This window comes from Python bivittatus, unplaced genomic scaffold, assembly GCF_059951505.1.
Source record: "Python bivittatus isolate LINGU-HERP-01145 unplaced genomic scaffold, Pbiv_v1 ctg000040_np1212, whole genome shotgun sequence".
NCBI classification, from domain to species: domain Eukaryota; kingdom Metazoa; phylum Chordata; class Lepidosauria; order Squamata; family Pythonidae; genus Python; species Python bivittatus.
The window spans coordinates 2,592,008-2,609,651 of record NW_028277032.1 but is presented as its reverse complement, the minus strand read 5'-3'; the positions used below and the strand labels follow the sequence as shown (position 1 = coordinate 2,609,651).

The window sequence follows — 17,644 nt, the reverse complement described above, 5'->3', positions numbered from 1 at the left end:
TGTGGATGACCTGAGGCAGAAGGGTGTCCACAGGAACTAGCTAGGTTCTTTCAATAGCCCTTGATATCATCAAGCATCGTTTCCTTCCGGAACAGCTGTGAGGTTTGGGAATAGGTGCTGTATTGAAGTGGTTCCTGCTCCTTCCTGAGGCCCTATTGGTGATAGCAGGGGAATAAGAGGTTCAGCCCTTAGCCATTCCTGCGTGGAGTACTCCAAGGCCCCATTTATTCACCATCTATATGAAAGCACTGGGAGGCATCTGCTAGTTCAGGGTAAGCTATTACCAGGGCATGGATAATACCCAGCAGTACATCTTGGACCAACCAGGAGATGCTGTGGACTTGTTCATCCAGTATCACTTGAATGCAGTGTTCTTCCATCTTTAGCTCTTGATGGGATCACTCTACCCCAAGAGGAACTGGTCCAGGCCAGGGGGTTATGATGGACTGATGGCTCCTGCTTAAGTATCGTGGAGAACATAACCAGGAGAGCCTTCACCAAGCTTTGGCTGGTGCACCAGATGCACCCATTTCTGGAGCAGGATGCTTTGGCAGCAGCGATGCCCTGATCTCCGTGTTTGATGGTGGCTGCATTGCACGTAAAAGACAGGCAGAACTTCGGTCACACTGTCTCAACCACCATCTTCACTTTTTTGATACATCCTGCAGACACCCTTGAAGTTTGGAAACTACTAACAGGCTTGGATCTAGCAGGGTTGTGCAGGAAAAGCACTGGTGACTAATACTGTAGGGTTACAGGTACGGTTCCAAGTGTTGGCCATTCCTATAAAAGCAGCCTTTGTGGAACAAAGCCTTCAGTTTCTGGAGGGCTGCCTCCTCCAAGAAGAATCTCCCCATGGTAGTTGGGGGCCGGAGCCCAAAGGCAGGTCTTTTCCGTGGCCCTCTGGCCCCGTGGAATCTTCTTCCTCTGGAAGTTGGGAGGACTTTATTCTGCAGCTTGCTTAGAAACAAATGAAGATCGGTTGGTCTTGAAGATCGGTGACTGTCCCTGGTGTCTCTTTGCTAAGGCTTGTTTCACTTGTATGAGGTTTATTAGGTATGTTTAATGATTGTGTGTTTTTATTATGTTTTTATGATGCTTTATGATGTGTTTGATAGTGGTGAGCCAGACAGAGTCTTTTGCTACAAATACTGTGAAATAAACAAAGATGTAATTTTCGAAAAGGTTAAATTGAGGAGAACATGGACCTTCAGTTCATGGATCTGCACCTAAAGGAGGATAAAATCTTTAGGTCTGGCTTAGAATCAGGATCTCTTCCTCACCTGGGGTAGAGCTGCAATAACTTTATTCTCTGGATAACATTCCTCCACACTCAGAGATTAATCTTCCAAGGTCACCACTAAGCTAAGTATCAGCTGATAGTTGGAGCCTGTGTACTGGTACAAATATTTATATTCTTCCACCGAGAACAGCTATAAAATCTACAAACGATAACTGAGGCTTAATAAAAGGTAAAGGCAGACTTGATTCCTGGTGATTTCATGGAAAAGGCCACGTAGGTTTCTTTGTGCCAAGGTAAGATTAGCTTCCCTAAAGCAGGTTTATTGGAATAGAACAAGGTTTGAGTTTTCTGATCAGAAGCTCCGTCCAGACACTCCTGGCCAAGCAGTCTTTGAATTCCAGCCCCGATTTTGTACATCTGAGACCTTCCAGATGCGACAGCTTAGGATTCTGGGAGTTGCAATTCCAGCACATCTGGAGGCTCTAGCTTGGTGGAATGTACGATGCTCCTTCCTACTCTTAGGCTACATCAGGAAAACTCTCAGGAACTCTTAACTCAGCCCTAATCAACTCATTCGCTTGACATAATCTGTAATATGGGTGGGGGAAAGGGAACGGCTCCCTTGAGTCACAATCAGAGTCACTTGTAATTGACTGCACAACTGCCTAGCTGAGTTTACAGCTTTGGGACTTCCTAGTGGTCTCCCATCCAAGCACCAACCCCGATTGAGAGAGAGAGAGAGAGAGAGATTTGCTACAGGACAGAGTTAGAACAGATAAAGATGTTGTGCACCTTGTCCCCTTACAGGAGTGTCCACGGAGTATGGTTAAAAAAAATCAAGATGGTGACACAACACCGCAGCCAACTCGCCACCTTGACTTTTTTGACCACACCTGGGAGACGCTGCTGTCCCTTGGATTCTCCTTGGGCCTGTAAGCAGAAATCTGTAGCACAGCCTGCAAAGGACCCTTTGGCTTGGACGGTAGGCCTAAATATTACGCTTGTGTGGACAGCCCCCGCCCCAAAAGCCTGGCCAAATCACATTTAAACCCCGGGACTAGATCCTGTAAACCCCGAAATCATAGCACTATGATTCAGCCCCACATTTGGTGAATTATTCTGCGTCTCGTTCCTCAGTGATGAATAAGTAAGAGGGCCAAGCCTTGCACAGGCTTAATGCATGTATTTTACTAAACACTTTCCAAATCAGGGACCCAGCAGGGCTGAAAATTCAACTCTTAGTCCTTTACCACCCCACCTCCCTGTTTTTTAAGGGGGGGCAGGAGAAGTGAAAAGAAAAAGGGAAAAGAGGGCACCCTCTAAAGCAGTGTTCCTCAAACTTGGCAATTTTAAGACATGTGGACTTCAACTCCCAGAATTCCCCAGCCAGCTGGGGAATTCTGGGAGTTGAAGTCCACATGTCTTAAAATTGCCGAGTTTGAGGAACAGTGCTCTAAAGAAACAACTGATGCAGGAAAGGATCGTTTAAAAAAAAAATTGGGAAAAGACTTAGGGCTAGCTTTGGCACTGACCTAGAAAATAGCCATTCTTGAACAAAGAAACTTCTAAGAGAGACCAGAAACTGCTGAGTTACGCTTAAAGGAGGAGTTCAGTTCGATTTCCTGTGGCATGAATCAGGATAAAGGTCCCCCCCCCCCACTTCATCTCACTACATGTGCTAAATGAATTAGTTTACCCAATTCCAGGATGCTTTTGTTATTATTCACAGCAACGGTTTGGCAGGAAAGTAAGTTCTCAGTGCAATAAATAAACGAATAAAATGTTGAGAATGGCCACTGTTCATACTTCAAGAAGAGTCACCGTTTGAATTTTTTTCGATCTCCCACCTTAATCCAAGCCCCTTTTCCCAGCCTAGCGTTTCGTGCATCTGGTGAAGTAGAACGTTTGATCGGATGGGATTTGAAAAATAAAAACAGTATGCCCCAATAAAGGAGCCCCAAAGTTCCTTGTTCTTAATCGTCTAGAAATTGCCCCTGTTAGGGAGAACCTGGAAGGGGGGGGGGTCAAAAAAGGTGGCCATGACTAAGTGATCAAAGCCACCCCCTTGACTTTTTTCACAAACACCCCTTCAGTGGACACTCAGATCCCCGTATGGGTTTATGCAAGACCAAAAGCGTACAACCAGATCTGTACACAAAATTCATTGCCTGGCACCATCTTTTTCTAGCCCAGACTGCCGTGTCTGTGCAGTGCCTGTTGGCCACTTAGGGGACTTGAACCATGGCACAAAAATGGGGGGAGAGGTTGCCCCTTGACCGCAGCAAAGGGATGTGATCCTTTATGGCCTGTGGCCCACATTCCCAGGACAAAGGCAAGGGCAGGGTCAGGAAAAAAACAACCACCCTAAATTGGCTGTAGTGATTAAATTAATGCCCGTGGGAATTCATTAAACAGGGTCATTTCCCGCGAAGGAGGCAGGGCGGGCACTCGCTGGCAGAAATGTTGGGAGAATCTCTGGGTCTGTATCAACAACAGCCCAACGCCGCACTGCTCTTCCCAACAATTCTCCTCCTCGGCAGCCGGCAAGGGGGTCCTGAAAGCCCCCAGGAGCCCTGACTCGTTTTCATCAAGGAAGTTGGCCCCTGACTTCCGAGGAGATGGGGCTCCCTGTAAATAGCAAGGGGTTGTTTGTCTGGGGGCGAACTCAGCCTGACGGCCGGGAGGCATTTCGTGGTGGTCTCGGATTCTTTGGAATTGGCCCCGGAGAGAGTCGGGAGCAGAAACCTGGGAGGCGCAGAACCAGGAGGCCCCAGGTAATGAATTTGGTTTGGGTTTAGCATATGGCAGTGTTTCTCAATCTTGGGAACTTGAAGATGGGTGGACTTCAATTCCCAGAATTCCCCAGCCAGCATGGGAATTCTGAGAGTTGAAGTCCACCCATCTTCAAGTTCCCAAGGTTGAGAAACACTGGTTCAAGTTCCCAAGGTTGAGAAACACTGAGTCATTATGGTTATCAACGCACCGCTTCTCAGACACCTTGTGTGCAGCGGTCACAGCGTTCAACCAAGAATGCCCAGGGCTACTAGGCAACGGCTACTACTTCCTGGGCAACTTTGGGCTGCCCACTCCCTCTTGGCTACCTTCCTTGGTTCTTGGGAAGATAAAAGCAGGAGGAGGGAGCTGAGCTTCTGGCAAAACAGAAAGGCAACTGGCAAATGGTGCAGCCAGCAGGACTTCGCTGCCTCGTTCCCAAGAGTGTAAATTTCAAGCAGCCTCTGGATTTGATGCGAGGGAAAGAGAGCTGGGCAGCCCCGCCAGATTGAAGCAGGGGTGTCCGCAGGGGGTGGTCAAAAAGTCGAGAGGGCAGGCATGACTGGGCAATCGAAGCTGCGTCTGGTTTGTACGTGGGCCCCCTATCTTGACCTTTTGGGTCCCCCCCGTGGATACCCTTGGCTATCCTTGGCTGAGGCACCCACACACCAATGTCCTGGACAGGCGCTCCCTGCAGAGGCAACGGGGTTGCTAAAAGGGCAACGAGGGAGGAGAAACCAGAGTGACCCCAAACAGAGCAGGAGTTTCCGACACGGATCCGACACCGCCTTTGCTGGGTTTCCTTTGGAAAGATCTTCCCTGATCTGGAAAGTTGATTCTGCTCCATGCTCCTGCTCAACACAACAGGATGGTCTGAGAAAAACCCGATAACCCTATGGCAGTGTTGACACATCATGTTAAACCGCAGTGAGCTTGGCTTGGGTTTGGTTTTGAACCGTTGGGGTTAGTAAGCAATGATTTTTGGCTCAGCGCCACATGAGAACCCAGCCAATTCATGCACCAAGCCATGGTTTAGCATGATGCCAAGCCTTCCTTAGGCTTTGGGTTTGTACCTGTGCTGCCCTGGGATTGGCGTTCACATCTGCCTGTGTGAATCTTGTACTACCTTTATTCTTCCAAAGCAGGGGCATCTGGGGTCAAAAAAGTCAGGATGGCACCACGACCACACGATTGAAGCTCTGCCCTTTTTCTGGTGTGTCATTCATGTGACACATGCGTAAAGAAGGAGTGGAGTGTCCACCATCTTGACTTTTTAGACCCCCCTCTTCTGAAATTAGCCTCATGGCCCAACCCCACAGGCTGCTGAGAGAGGAGAGGAAAAGAAGCCGGCTGATCAAAGAACGGTGATTTACTGCAGTGGCGAGCGATGCTGGGCTGGGAGCAGCCACCCCGGGAGAAGGCGGCTGGTGAAAAGCGAAGTGCCTTCAGCACCAAGGACGTTCACACTGCGATCTGAACCAGAGGAGCAGTTTCGGGGACTGCGGCTGGTTCCTCTGGGGGTCCCTGGAGGCTGAAAGAGCAAAGAGAGGCAGTCAGTCCCCACCAGCGCTCCGTCCGAGGGAGCCAAACGGGCAATCAGACCCTGGAAATGCTGGACTGTGAAAATCAAAGAGCTTTCCCAATGCTTGCCATTGATAGTGGCGCCCGATTCACCCAGCATATAGCTTTAGGAACAGCATTTCCTGAATGGTTTGAGCTGGAATGGAAGGCGACGGTGCCTGGGCTCACGATGCCCCGCCGTGCCTCTGCCCACCTCCTGCAGGCTTCCCTGGTCGATCGCTGCCCTCCCCTGATCTGCCGCAAGGAGTTTGGGAGGATCCTTTTAAGGGAAGCGTCGGGCACCCACCGGGACCCTCTCCTTTCAGCCGTGTGGCACTCGGCCTGGCCCACCCCAGGAACTGACCCCAGTGCAAGAAGGAAGGGGGCAGAACCGCTCCCTGACCCTTTTGGCCCCCCCCACCCCCATGAGTGGGGAATTGGGACACCAGAGGCAGCCCTTCGGCTGGGAACAGCCTGCGACGTTTCCTTTGTGCAGAGGAAATTGGAGCCCAGAGGAGAGCATGAGGTCTCCCATGTGTAAGCAATGCTACGTGTTCAAGCGCGCGTGCATTGTTACCCTCTCTGCCGGCGCATGTACTTTAAAGCATGTGCACAGCTCGGGGAACTTGCTCCGTTTGGGCTCGGGAATAGCGGAGGGAAGGAATGGCTGCACGGGGGAAGGATTTGCGCCGAAGTCCATGGGGAGAGCGGTGGCCTCTTCTGTGCCTTTGCAATCCCAGGCACTTTGAGATGGGCGGTTTAGGAAAGTCTCTCTCTGCCTAGGGTTGCCAGGAGGAGCTCTAGATCTCTGCCAGGCAATCAGCAGAAAGCGCATCCTTACGATATCCCAGAGCTGAAATATGTTTGAGGGCTCTTTAAATGCTCTAATCCTAGAATAGGCTAATAATGCTCATTTCTGCAGTTGTCATGGTTTAAGCCAGTGTTAAGCCAGCAGGGCTGGCTGGGGAATTCTGGGAGTTGTAGTCCACCCATCTTAAAGCAGCTGAGGTTGAGAAACCCTGGTTTAATAAGCTCCTGAAGCATTTGCTCTGTCCCCCACCCTTGTTGGCCTCGCATTTTAGGCTTATGGTGTCCCTGTGAGGCTGCTCCCTGCTTCTGCAATGCACAGGAAATTAAAGGCAATTAAACAGCGCATGAAAGGGGATTGCCCCATGTGGCTGAAACTCCCCTGATGACGAACCCCCAACAGCCAGAGGAACCCTGTTTCCCTTTGTATAATTCTTATTGTCGGAATGATGTTTTTTATACTGAAACAAAAAAATAAGAAGCTGCAATTTGTACCCATTTTGGGTGGGTGGGGGGTTCTCTGGGAATAAAAAATAGATCCTGACCCCTTGGGCGTTTTCCCTACTGGGCAATCCCCTCCTGCAAATGGGTTAATTCAGTAACCAGGTTAAAGGCGTTGTGCAAAAGGGAGCTGCTATGATCTTTTTAATCTGGTGTAAGGTATCCTGCCTCCTGAACACAGGAAGGCACAACATTTCGTGAATATTTGCCTGTCCTTTAAATTTAGATCATATTTTTATTCCAGAACTGAGTGTGATATCCATAGCACTTTTCCCTCCATTTGTCTCCCACAACGACAGCCCTGTGAGGTAGGTTGGGCTGAGAGGGAGGGAGTGGCACCTACCCGCCCACGGAGCTTCCGTGGCTACAGCTGGACCTGAACTGAATTTCCCTGGTCCTGGTCCAGTACCATAACCAGCGGTGTAACATAAAGGGTAGTGGTGAAGAAGTTGGACGAGAAACTGTGAGGCATGAGTTCAAGTCTTCCCTTAGGGATGGAAGACGGCTAGGTGTCTTTGGGCCTATCGCTCCCTCTCAGCCCAGCCCACCTCACAAGGCTGTTGTTGTGGGGAATACAGAAGGAAGGATTATGCATGCTACCTTGAGTACAGAATAAAGGTGGGACATAAATCAAATAAACGAAGCCCAACCTATGCAAAGCCCAACCTATGCAAATAAAAAAGGCCCCACTTTGAACTGCTGGCGTTCTTATCTATCCGTCTTTTGGTCTTCTGAGAGGTTAAGAGGCATTCATTTTCTAAATCTATCTTGGCAGCCTTAAGGACTAGAAACCTGAATCCTGTAAAGCCGAATTCTGCACCCCAGTCTTTTGTCTGTGCTCTCTGGAGGCATTTTAGCACCCCAACGGCTCTCGCTGATTGGCATTTACAGTGACAGGGGAGCAGTGCACATCTTTTCTTCCAGCTGAAGTTAATGAAAAGTCATTTCTCTGCCAACTGTCATATCCATCCAGGTGCATGTATGAAAGTGTCAGGAATGCCTTCTAGACGGGGGTCTAGAAATGTGGCTCACTGCGACCGCACTTCAGCTGCCCAAGCCCCAATCTTGAATTTCATGTCTTCTCCCTGGTCCAAGATTTTACAGGGCACAGGAGAAGGAAGAGCGTGATGTCACTGCCCGGGCACTCACGCACACGCACGCCCAGGCCCGGAACCGGATGGCCAGTTCAGAGCATTCAACCTCCTTGGAGAGCCCGTGACCCTAACCGGAGTCTGGGGTAAGTCCTAAGAAGAGAGGGAGCGCTTCTTTGAGTCGCTTTCTCAGAAGGGCCTCCTTCCCACAGAGAGACGTGCCAAAGGCGGACATGACAGGGTGCCGAGGAAGTGCCGAGCAGAGAAATACTGCTTTCCCCTTGCCAGCTGATGAAAGAGTGCTTGCTTTTGGAAGTCTTTTACCAAGGCAAAGGGAATTTTGGAGGAAGCTCAAGATGGAGGGTGGTGTGACTGCACAGATTTAATGATGAGGTGGCCAAAGAGGGTGTGTGAATGTCCTGTCTTTCATTGCACAACCGTCTCTCCAGACTCCTGACTTCCCACGCTCCCATTCAATCTCAAGGGGAAAAACCCTCACGCAGAATACTTCCAAGGGGCTTTTGCTGAGCAGGGCTCCTGCCCCAGAGAAACAGTTGGGAATTTCTTCCTCCCTGAAAAAATACAGAGAAGTTGTTCCTCCAATTTCCCTGCTCTAACTGGAAGCCAAAGGCCGCAGCGCAGTGCATTGCACAAGCACAATCAGGCCGTCCGCTGACTCTTACTGCAGTGATGGGAATGGGGGTGGGCCTCTTGGGAGGGATGCAACCTGCAGCTGCAGAAATCCATTTTCTGCAGTAGAAGGCAGTCATCGAAGTACTGAATTGTGGTTTTCTGTCATTTGAAATTGGGAAACTAATGCAAACTGTCATTTAAGATCTAGGGGTGTCTGCAGGGGGTCAAAAAGGTCAAGATTTACCTTGTTTGGGGGTGTCCATGGGAAGGGGTCAAAAAAGTCAAGAGGGGAGCTACAACCTTGCAACTGAAGTTCTTTTCTGTGTGTCATGCTATCCCTGAGCTTAACAGTTAAAAAAAGAAAAAGTCCCCCCCCCCCCCCGCAGACGCCCTAAAACACAGGAAGAGAAAAGAAAAATCCCAGGGTGTGTGAGTGACATGGCGCCACTCCTTTCAGACCTCACGTAGACCTTTCAGACCTGTCGCTTTGGCTGATTCCTGACTTAGTTACGCCCTTCTGAGAACCTGAATCCCCTTCTTCTTTCTACTTTTAAAGATGCCCTCTGCACATCTCCCATGGAGAGAGAATCTGTATATCTTCCTTAGAGGTCAAGGGTAGGAAAGCACTAGAAAGGTGGGGGAGAAACTGGGGGGTGGGGGAATCACTCCAACTGGAGTTTTATCTCCTGATCAACAGCGCCTGGATTTCCCCTCCCCCCCTCTTTTAACTAACAGGTTCTGCGGCCAGAAAGAGTTTGAAAACCCCTGTTCTGGAATGATCTGGGTGGATTCACCAGCATTTTTCACTCCCCAGACCACTTTGTCAGGGTGTTAGTGAACAAGATTTCCCCCCTTCTTAAACCTCCAAGGCTTATCACCCAGGACTTGAGCAAATATTTATTCACCAGCAGCAGACAGGCTCTGCAGCTTCAAGTTCTTGCACGGGGCCACCAACAGCTCAGAGAGCGTGACATCCAAGTGGTCCTGCAAGAGAGACACGTGCAGATAGGAATTCAAGTGAACAGCAAAGTGCTTCCAGGCCCAAATCCAGGGCTTGCACACGTGCGCACATGTTGTGTTGCTGAACCTCATATTTTCATGGGGGGGGGTTCTTTCCTGTGCTTCAGCCCTAGAACTTCTGAAACAGCAGGAAGATTAGTTGGTTAAGTCAGTTGCTGCTCATTGGGTCTGACTTTGACCCACAGTGGCAAACCCTCCCCATCGTGACCTAACTCCAACAATCTCTTTGATCTTCTCTGCCCACTTCCCTCAACCTTGTCACGCCTAACCATTTTTTCTAGACTGCGCACATCACATGCTCCAAATGCACGAATTGCAATTTGCTGATCAGGGTCTGATGGGAGCAGACAGTCCATAGGTGGTGCAGGAGTGACCGACTGGGTCTTCGTGCCATTCACGGTATTCATATTAACCTTTTCTCAATCCATAATACTGAAATACGTCTCTTTTCTCTCTCAATCAGGGCTGTCTGCTGGGTAGGTCAGAAAAGTCAAGATGGTGGCCAAGGTGCGATCAAAGCTCTGCCTGTACTTATGTGCATGTGTTGTGATGCTTCAGTTGTGCCGCTGTGATCTCCATCTTGACTTTTTTGACTGCATCCTGCAGACAGCCCTGCTCTCAATCTTTTACAAAGTCCAGCTTTCATAGCCAGATGTTACCACTGGATAGACCAGCGTTTCTCAACCTTGGCAACTTTAAGCTGTCTGGACTTCAACCCCTGCTGGCTAGGGAATTCTGGGAATTGAAGTCCAGACAGCCTAAAGTTGCCAAGGTTGAGAATCACTGGAATAGACCATGGCTTTCATAGTTTTCATCTTGGTTGTCACAGAAATATCTGGTGAGCATGTCACGCTGAACATCTTCATCTGCACAGCTCAGTGGTGGCTCCCTGAGCTACCGAGATCTCATCTTGGCCATGAACTCAGAGATGGGCCCAGGTCAAGGAGAGCGACTTTTTTGGCTTCACAGGCTGGACTTGGCTTGGGAGGAGCGCGCTGGGAGCTGACTCCCCAAAATAGCAGGTGGGGCCGAAACAAAACTACATTTCATTTGCATTTGATTAACATTAAACATAGTTGAAACGATTGCCCTCCTGTCATCTGTTCCATCTGTTTAGCCTTTTCCCCTTGGGTTGTATTAAAAATGACAGTTTGGGAACGAGTTGGGGAGCTCTGGTGACCCCCCCCCCCACATGCAGCCCAGAATCTCAGTTTGCCAATCTCTGCCTTGGACAAACCTTCCCGCATCGATCTGGGTTCAGCGGGGGGAACGCCCCCGACCACCCTGCAGGATGATGGCAAGGAGGAATGACGGGGCCTCCAACGCGACGCTCCGAAGGCCCGTTGGTTGCTCTAAGAATGCCAGGGCCATTGCAGAGAGGAGAATTTCCAAAGCAGGGAGGACGTGTCCTTCCCACTTTGTTTCATTCTTGGTGGGGGCCACAGCCGCTCCTGGGTGGAGAACAGAAAACTCTCACCCGGGAGGGAAGGAGAGGGAAGAGTTGTGCCGGTGGCTTCTGACGGAGGTGGCGCAACCTGGCGAAGGAAGCTGCTGCTCTTCCCTTTCCCTGGGGTGAACTAGGACTTTGGCACAGCCGCACCAGAAATGCGTTCATCCTGTGTTGCACCAAACATTGCAGCTCCATGAATCTTCTTCCTGACGTGAGCTGCCTCGTTGACCCGTGCTTCTCCCGGGCATGTCCGCACTGGCTACATCTTGCCCTCGCGAGCTTGGGGGGTGAGTCACCCTCTGAGTCATGGGCTCATCTCGCCCAGGCCCTGCTTAGCGTAAAGCCGGAAATGCTGTTGACATAATAAAGCAAACTTGGCAGATTTGGGACCAGCTGGGCCAGCCAGCTAGAAACAGCAGTCAGGAAATGCAAGATCCGGACACGGCGTGGGGCCGGGGAGAAGAAGAGTGGCATTGAAGGAAGCGTTCATGGAAGCCGTGGCCAGCCCTGGGACAGAAAGGGCCAGTGCATGACAGCTCAGCAGATTAAATTAAAACAAAATTCTGCTGCCAGGCAACCTAAATTCCTTGCCAAAGAAACCTCACACGTCCCTTTCCAGCTGAACGTCTCTCCACAGTCTCCCTTACTTTGCATCATTTGTTCTGCAATTTTTCTTTTAAGGCATCGCTCATTTTGCTGGTCGTGGGAGAGGTGTGGAAGAATGCAATGGAAACCAGAGTCATCCAGCTCTCCTGTGTCGTGTAATGCGACAGGCTCCTCTCCTGCCAACGGAGCTAGAAACTTTGTTTTTCAGAAGTGAAAGCTTGTAGTTTTCAGGAAGCAATGACTCTGGCAGAAAATCAGTGGAGAAACTGGATCCAAATGCCACTGCCTAGCACTTCTGTGCGATTACTGAATGGCACAGGGCTTCTTGATCGTAACTGAGTCCAAACGTTCTAGAAATGAGGTGAAGATGGATCTGAAGATGATCGTTGCCTCCAAGATCACCTTCGGCACCTATGAATCTGGTCTGCTAAAGCTCTTATATATACTTAAACCACCTCCTGTTTCAAATCTGGTACAAGCGAGGTGCAAATCTGCAAATTGTGCCTCACTCCACAATTGTTACACCAAGTGCAGCTTTGCACAATGAATGGGATGACCTAGAAGGTCCTGAAAGGCCAGGGACCACATCTTCACACTTACGATCTCCACTATTCCTCACATTCATGGCAGGCCAATGGGGTTTGGGACACTCATCTCTGTCAGCGTTGCTTTGTATGTTGGCTTTTGGGCTTAATGTGATGGGTCCAGACCAGGCTGACATTTGGGGCTATCTGCACGTGTGTGTGTGTGTAAAAAGGGGCAGGTTTTCTCTCACATGGCCATGGGTATCATCCTCACTTTTTCTGAAGCTCCCCTGCATTTGAAGTTTTGTTAAGAGATGCGTTCATGGAACCAACACTAGGGCAAGAATAAATACAATCTTATTCTTGAAAGCAACCTTCAAAATACACACAGAACTATACATTCATTCTGAGCCCTGGATATTGTCCAAAGACAATTTCTTTATAATGAACAGCTTAATACCAATAATGTATTAGGGGGAAATACAGTAACTGCAATACAGTTAACGGATTAAAAGCGGTTTTGATATAGTGATGGTCAACTCTTCCTGTTTCTACAAGGAGGAGTTATCTTTGCTTCTACAGATGCAAATGTGGATTTTCCTTTGTTGAGCATAACTTGCTTGAAACAAAAGCCATTGACTTCCTGTTAATTGTTCCTGGTAGACCAGAAGAAAGGTCTAAATTTGAATGTTTAATAACTACATTTAGATTTAATGGCTGGTTAAACATGTTACTCATGCTGATAGATTAAAACACAGCACCGGATAACTACAAAGAGGAAGAAATGGAGTTTTTGTCGTATCTGGTGATGAACGATGGAGGATTTGGAGCAATGCTTTATCATTAATTCTAATTTAAGAGAATACTTGTTCAGGAAATAATGATAATGTTGCCTCACTCTGCTCGATGTGAGAGATACGTAGTGACAATGAACAGCTGGGGGATCTTAGTTCTGCAGATCACATTCTGAGCCTTTACTGGGAACGTCAGCAGAAGCCAAACCTCACCAAGGTGATGGAAAACCTCTGGCTTAATGATGCTGCCTCGCCCGCTCGCCCTTCCATCGCCTCGGTGTTTTGCAGCAGAAGAAACAGCAGGATCAGACTGTGTAAATCCTGGCCTGGGAGCGTTATGGCAACCAGAAGATAAAATTGGAGTGGCCAAGCTGTTCTGGTGGTGCTGTAAATAACTAATGAGCACCAAGCCCTCGTGCTGTTGGAAGACCAGGCGCTTTCTGCAAGCCCATCTTTTCGGTCATGACTTTCCATCATCCCAAAGAAGAGAACCCTTTGGCTCGGTTATTTTAAAGAGGCGGTTCCAGTGATTAACGTGGAATTAAGGATCGTTGCTATGCGTTAAGCATCTCTTCCCAGACCTTCCCAAATCACATTTTTAGGCGGCTTGTGGGGAAATCGTGAAAGTTGAACGGATGTCGCCTTGTGAGAAAAAGGCAGGAGGAATACGCTCTGGAAGGGATATGGAGCAAAGTAGCAAAGCCCCAAAGGGAAGTTGACCGCACTGATAGGAATGCAGAAGGGAGGGAGGAGCCCCTTTTCCTCCCGCCGAGACTTTCCTCGCTGCTCCGAATATGTCGCGCATCCGGCTCGCACCTCCGCATGGAAGGCGTCTGCTGGAGGCGGCCCACCCCTTGCACGCTCCCTCCGGGAGAGACGTCCGGCCGACGGGCAGGAGCTGTGGGCAGAGAGGCTCCCATCCCTGCCAAGGCGCCTGCCGGCGTGCAGGGATGCTGGGCTGGGGACGGGCGAAGGAAATGGCCCATAAATCAAAGCGTGGCATTGGCACAGGAGGCGCACCGAAGGCAGGAAATGGCAAGGGGAAGGAACAGCGTGGGGGTTAGGAAGGCAGTGCGAAAAGGCCCAGGGTCAACAGGAAGACCTGGGAATTGGAGCCGAGAGGGACAGAGGAAGCAGGGGTGGGAATTTCAGCCGAGGGGCCCTGAGCCCTTATCTCCCGGAGCCACATGCGTGTAATGGTGGTGACCATGTGCATCGCCTGTCAGGTGGTCAGGGGTGAACAGGAACCGCAAACTTGACTCCTTTGTTAGGGTGTCCAGGGGTGGGTGGGTGTGTAGATGGCAGCCCCGATGCATATAAAAAAGGGGGGTGGATCCTGCAGTCTCAGCCACCCCCTTGATCTGTTGGACCTCTCCCTGCTGACACCCTTCAGTAGTGCCGTTTCTACAAGAAGCCAGGACACATCTTTGACACACGAGACGTAGGCAATGATAGCTTAGGATAGATCCTGGCCAAGAGCTCCAGGGTCTTTCCCCGCGGCTGTGTTGAATTGCTGTCTGCCCCTCTTGAAGGGGAAGAAAACTACAGCGGCATGAAATTGGCCATCCCGTTGCCGATTCCTCTTGGGCCTCCGTCCCTGAGGCCTGCAGATGCCAACTTCCCTGCCAGGTGCCCAAAGACAAAGCCAAACAGAGTTTACACACCTTGGACAGTGTCCATAGAACAGGGCTTCTCAACCTTGGCAACTTTAAGACGAGTGGACTTCAACTCCCAGAATTCCCCAGCCAGCTATGCTGGCTGGGGAATTCTGGGAGTTGAAGTCCACTCGTCTTAAAGTTGCCAAGGTTGAGAAGCCCTGCAATAGAGGGAGGAAAAGTGGACTTCCATGGGAATAGAGCTAAAGACCATTGAAACAAAGGCAATGTCACTAACGTGACAGAAAAACTATGTTGCCAGGTTTTGGGGTTTTTTTGCATCTTGAAGTTCATTACTTTGTATTGCTTTATATCGTACACCCTCCAGAGTTGCAGTGGAGTGAGTCTAATAGACAAGCAAGCAAACAAATAATAAATGTTAATTAAGCAGTCGAGTAGGGGGGGTGTCAAAATTGGCATCTTGCAGAGACTGCTGAAATTAAGTGCCGGTGCAAGCAGGGAACGAGTGCTGGAGTCAACAGATCCAAGAGTGGGAAGAGGCTTTTGAAGGCCCCGGGTTCAGCCCAATTAATTCCTCCCTGCTAGTTGGCTGCTCGGGCTCCACATTGGCCAGTTTGATTCTGCCATCAAACTACTCTTATTGTTAGGAAATTTGCCCTCACGCTCATCTGGAACCTGCCTTCCTTTAATTTTGCACCCCACTAGCATTAACTCTGGAAAAGCAGCCGAGCTTCTGGTGTGCTGGCCCTTCAGGTCCACGAAGGTGTGACCCCCACTGGTCCTCTTTTCTCGAGGTTCAACGTCCCCCGGTCCTTCATCTCTCCTCCTGAGGCTCCGTTTCCAATATCTTCATCATCTTCCCTGCCCTCTGAACTGGTTCCAATTCCCCTGATTCCTCCCTAGCGTAGAGGTTGGCCAGAACTGCTGGTTGCTTTTCCAATATACACATTCACACGTACGTCCTGTTTCATCGAAGTTCTCCTCCCCTTTGTGAGCTTTTAACAAGCTGTTTTCTGGATGAGGGAAGGATGGTTCTGAGGATGTTGTTTTTAACCTCAAGTCTTGGTTTCACGTTAACAGGCACTTTTTCTATAGAAACAATTATGCAAAAATTTTGGTTTTTAAAAGGTAGAACGACAGCATTAGAGCGCAAATGTAAAGGCTGCAGCGGGGAAGTTTTACTTCTAAAACAGTGCCCTCAGAAATGTAATATTTTTAGTTTTTTTTAAAGAAAACTCAGCTAGAACATCATGTAAGTGTGACTGCACAAGCATTTGAACACTATGCAAATAAGCGATTAATTAGAAATTAACCCTGCCGATAGAACCATGCTCAGAGGAACAGGAATGCAGGCCTGGGGGCTCACCGGGGACCCCTCCCCTTGGAAAAGAGGAAAGGACCAGGTTCAGAATCTCTCACCTGCAGCATCCCGAGATCCCGTCCCACTTTCCAAGATCAAGGTGAAGACTCCTTGGAAGTCAGCTGATCTCCCGGTGTCCACTCGGACACACCGATGACGTTTTCTTGGCAGTTCGCTGGGGTGGTTCGGCCACTCCAGGCTAGCTCACCGCCTGGGACAGCCTAGCGGTTTTCCATCCAAGGACCAACGAGATCCAACCCTGCTTGGTTGTTCGGGGGGCTGAGCGCGGCCACTGGATCACCCTTTCCTTAAATTAGCCAGCTGGGGTCTCTCTCAGCGTCCTCCAACGTTCTTCCCGGCTGCTGGATTTTCGCTCCTAAACCTCCCTGCCTCGGTGTCTGCCAGGGTGTCCCAAGCACCCTGCAGCCCAACCCTTGGCCTTGAGCAGAGGACCTTGAAGCGGGGGGCTTCTGCCTTTCAGTCACACGGGTCAGCCGGAAAAGGGGCTACCAGACTCCTCCTGATGGGCTGCGCCCATCGGCCAGCCCGGCTCTCCTCTTCCAACCTCTCTGACCTCAGCGGCTCTTGATCTGGCCCAGCCAGGTATCGCCGGCCTCTTTGCGCAGAGGACAGGCCACCAGCTGCGCTGCAGAGATGCCAGACTGGCTCCTGAGCGCGTCGAGGCCTCCTTGCCGAGCGTGGGCTGGGCTGCCAGGATCCTCCCCGACTCCTCTGGGGCTGAGCATCTGGCGACGGGCAGCGTCAGGGGCTGCACCTGCCTCCTCCCTCCCTCCCTCCCTCCTCCCTCCCCCCCTCCGCCGGCTGCAGCAGGTGCAGCCTCAGCCAAGAAACGATCAAACGCAGCCAGGGTGGCATGAGTGTAAAATAACAGGGCGGCCGGGGGGGCGGGGAGCAGCCGCAAAGCATAATGCCGTCATTCATAAGGTGCAGCGGTGGCAGGCAGGCCGAAACAGCTGCTGGGCGTACCCAGCGGTGACCTCCAAAGAGTCTCGGTTTGTTACAGGATGGGGGAAGCCGAGCGAGGCGGGACCAGGCTGGCAGGGGTTAATTTCAGAGCAAGTTGCGAGGGGGCAGCCCCCTCCCCCCAAGATTTTGGAGCTCCGTCTGGGCATTAAAAAAAGAAAAGGGAGAGAAAAGGCTGTTGCTGTTGTGTAAGCCTCTGCAGCCTTAAACCCAACAGGAACACTCAAGTTTTCTCTGGAAAGTGGAGATGACATATTTGACAATGCCTTAAAGTCTTCAAAGATACTTTGGAAGATGGCAGTCCTCACAAAACACTGGATCTGTCATTTATCTGTCTGCATTTCACTTCCCGCACCTTGTCTTTCTACCTCTTTATGTGCTCTCCATTTTCCCTACTTATATTCTTTCCAAACAAAATTCTTAAGACGAGGGCACTGCTTTTGAACCTGCAAATGCCTCCTGTCCAATTGCCACTTTCCTGCCTTGTGCGTTGGGGGGGGGGGGAGCTTCACAGTGGGGAAGGAATGACTTCTGCATACGCTCAGAGACACTCTTACCACTTCCAAACTAAACAATGGGCTGTGTTTTAAAAAGCAGGGCTTCTGTTATTCTGCATCCAAGGTGTTCATGGGGTGTGTTCAAGAAGCCGTTTTGATTTTTTTGGAACACACCCCATGGACACC

At 50.1% G+C, this 17,644-nt stretch overlaps 1 long non-coding RNA gene across 1 annotated transcript; it reads right to left on the bottom strand.

The window, feature by feature from the left end:
- Window positions 1-5,173: 5,173 nt before the first annotated feature.
- On the bottom strand, window positions 5,174-16,747 carry LOC112542652 (uncharacterized). The gene is made up of 3 exons (XR_003086314.1): window positions 16,037-16,747; window positions 9,513-9,591; window positions 5,174-5,546 (listed from the first exon to the last, which is right to left on the bottom strand). It is a non-coding gene; the product is annotated as an uncharacterized LOC112542652 (long non-coding RNA).
- Between the last annotated feature and the right edge of the window lie 897 nt (window positions 16,748-17,644).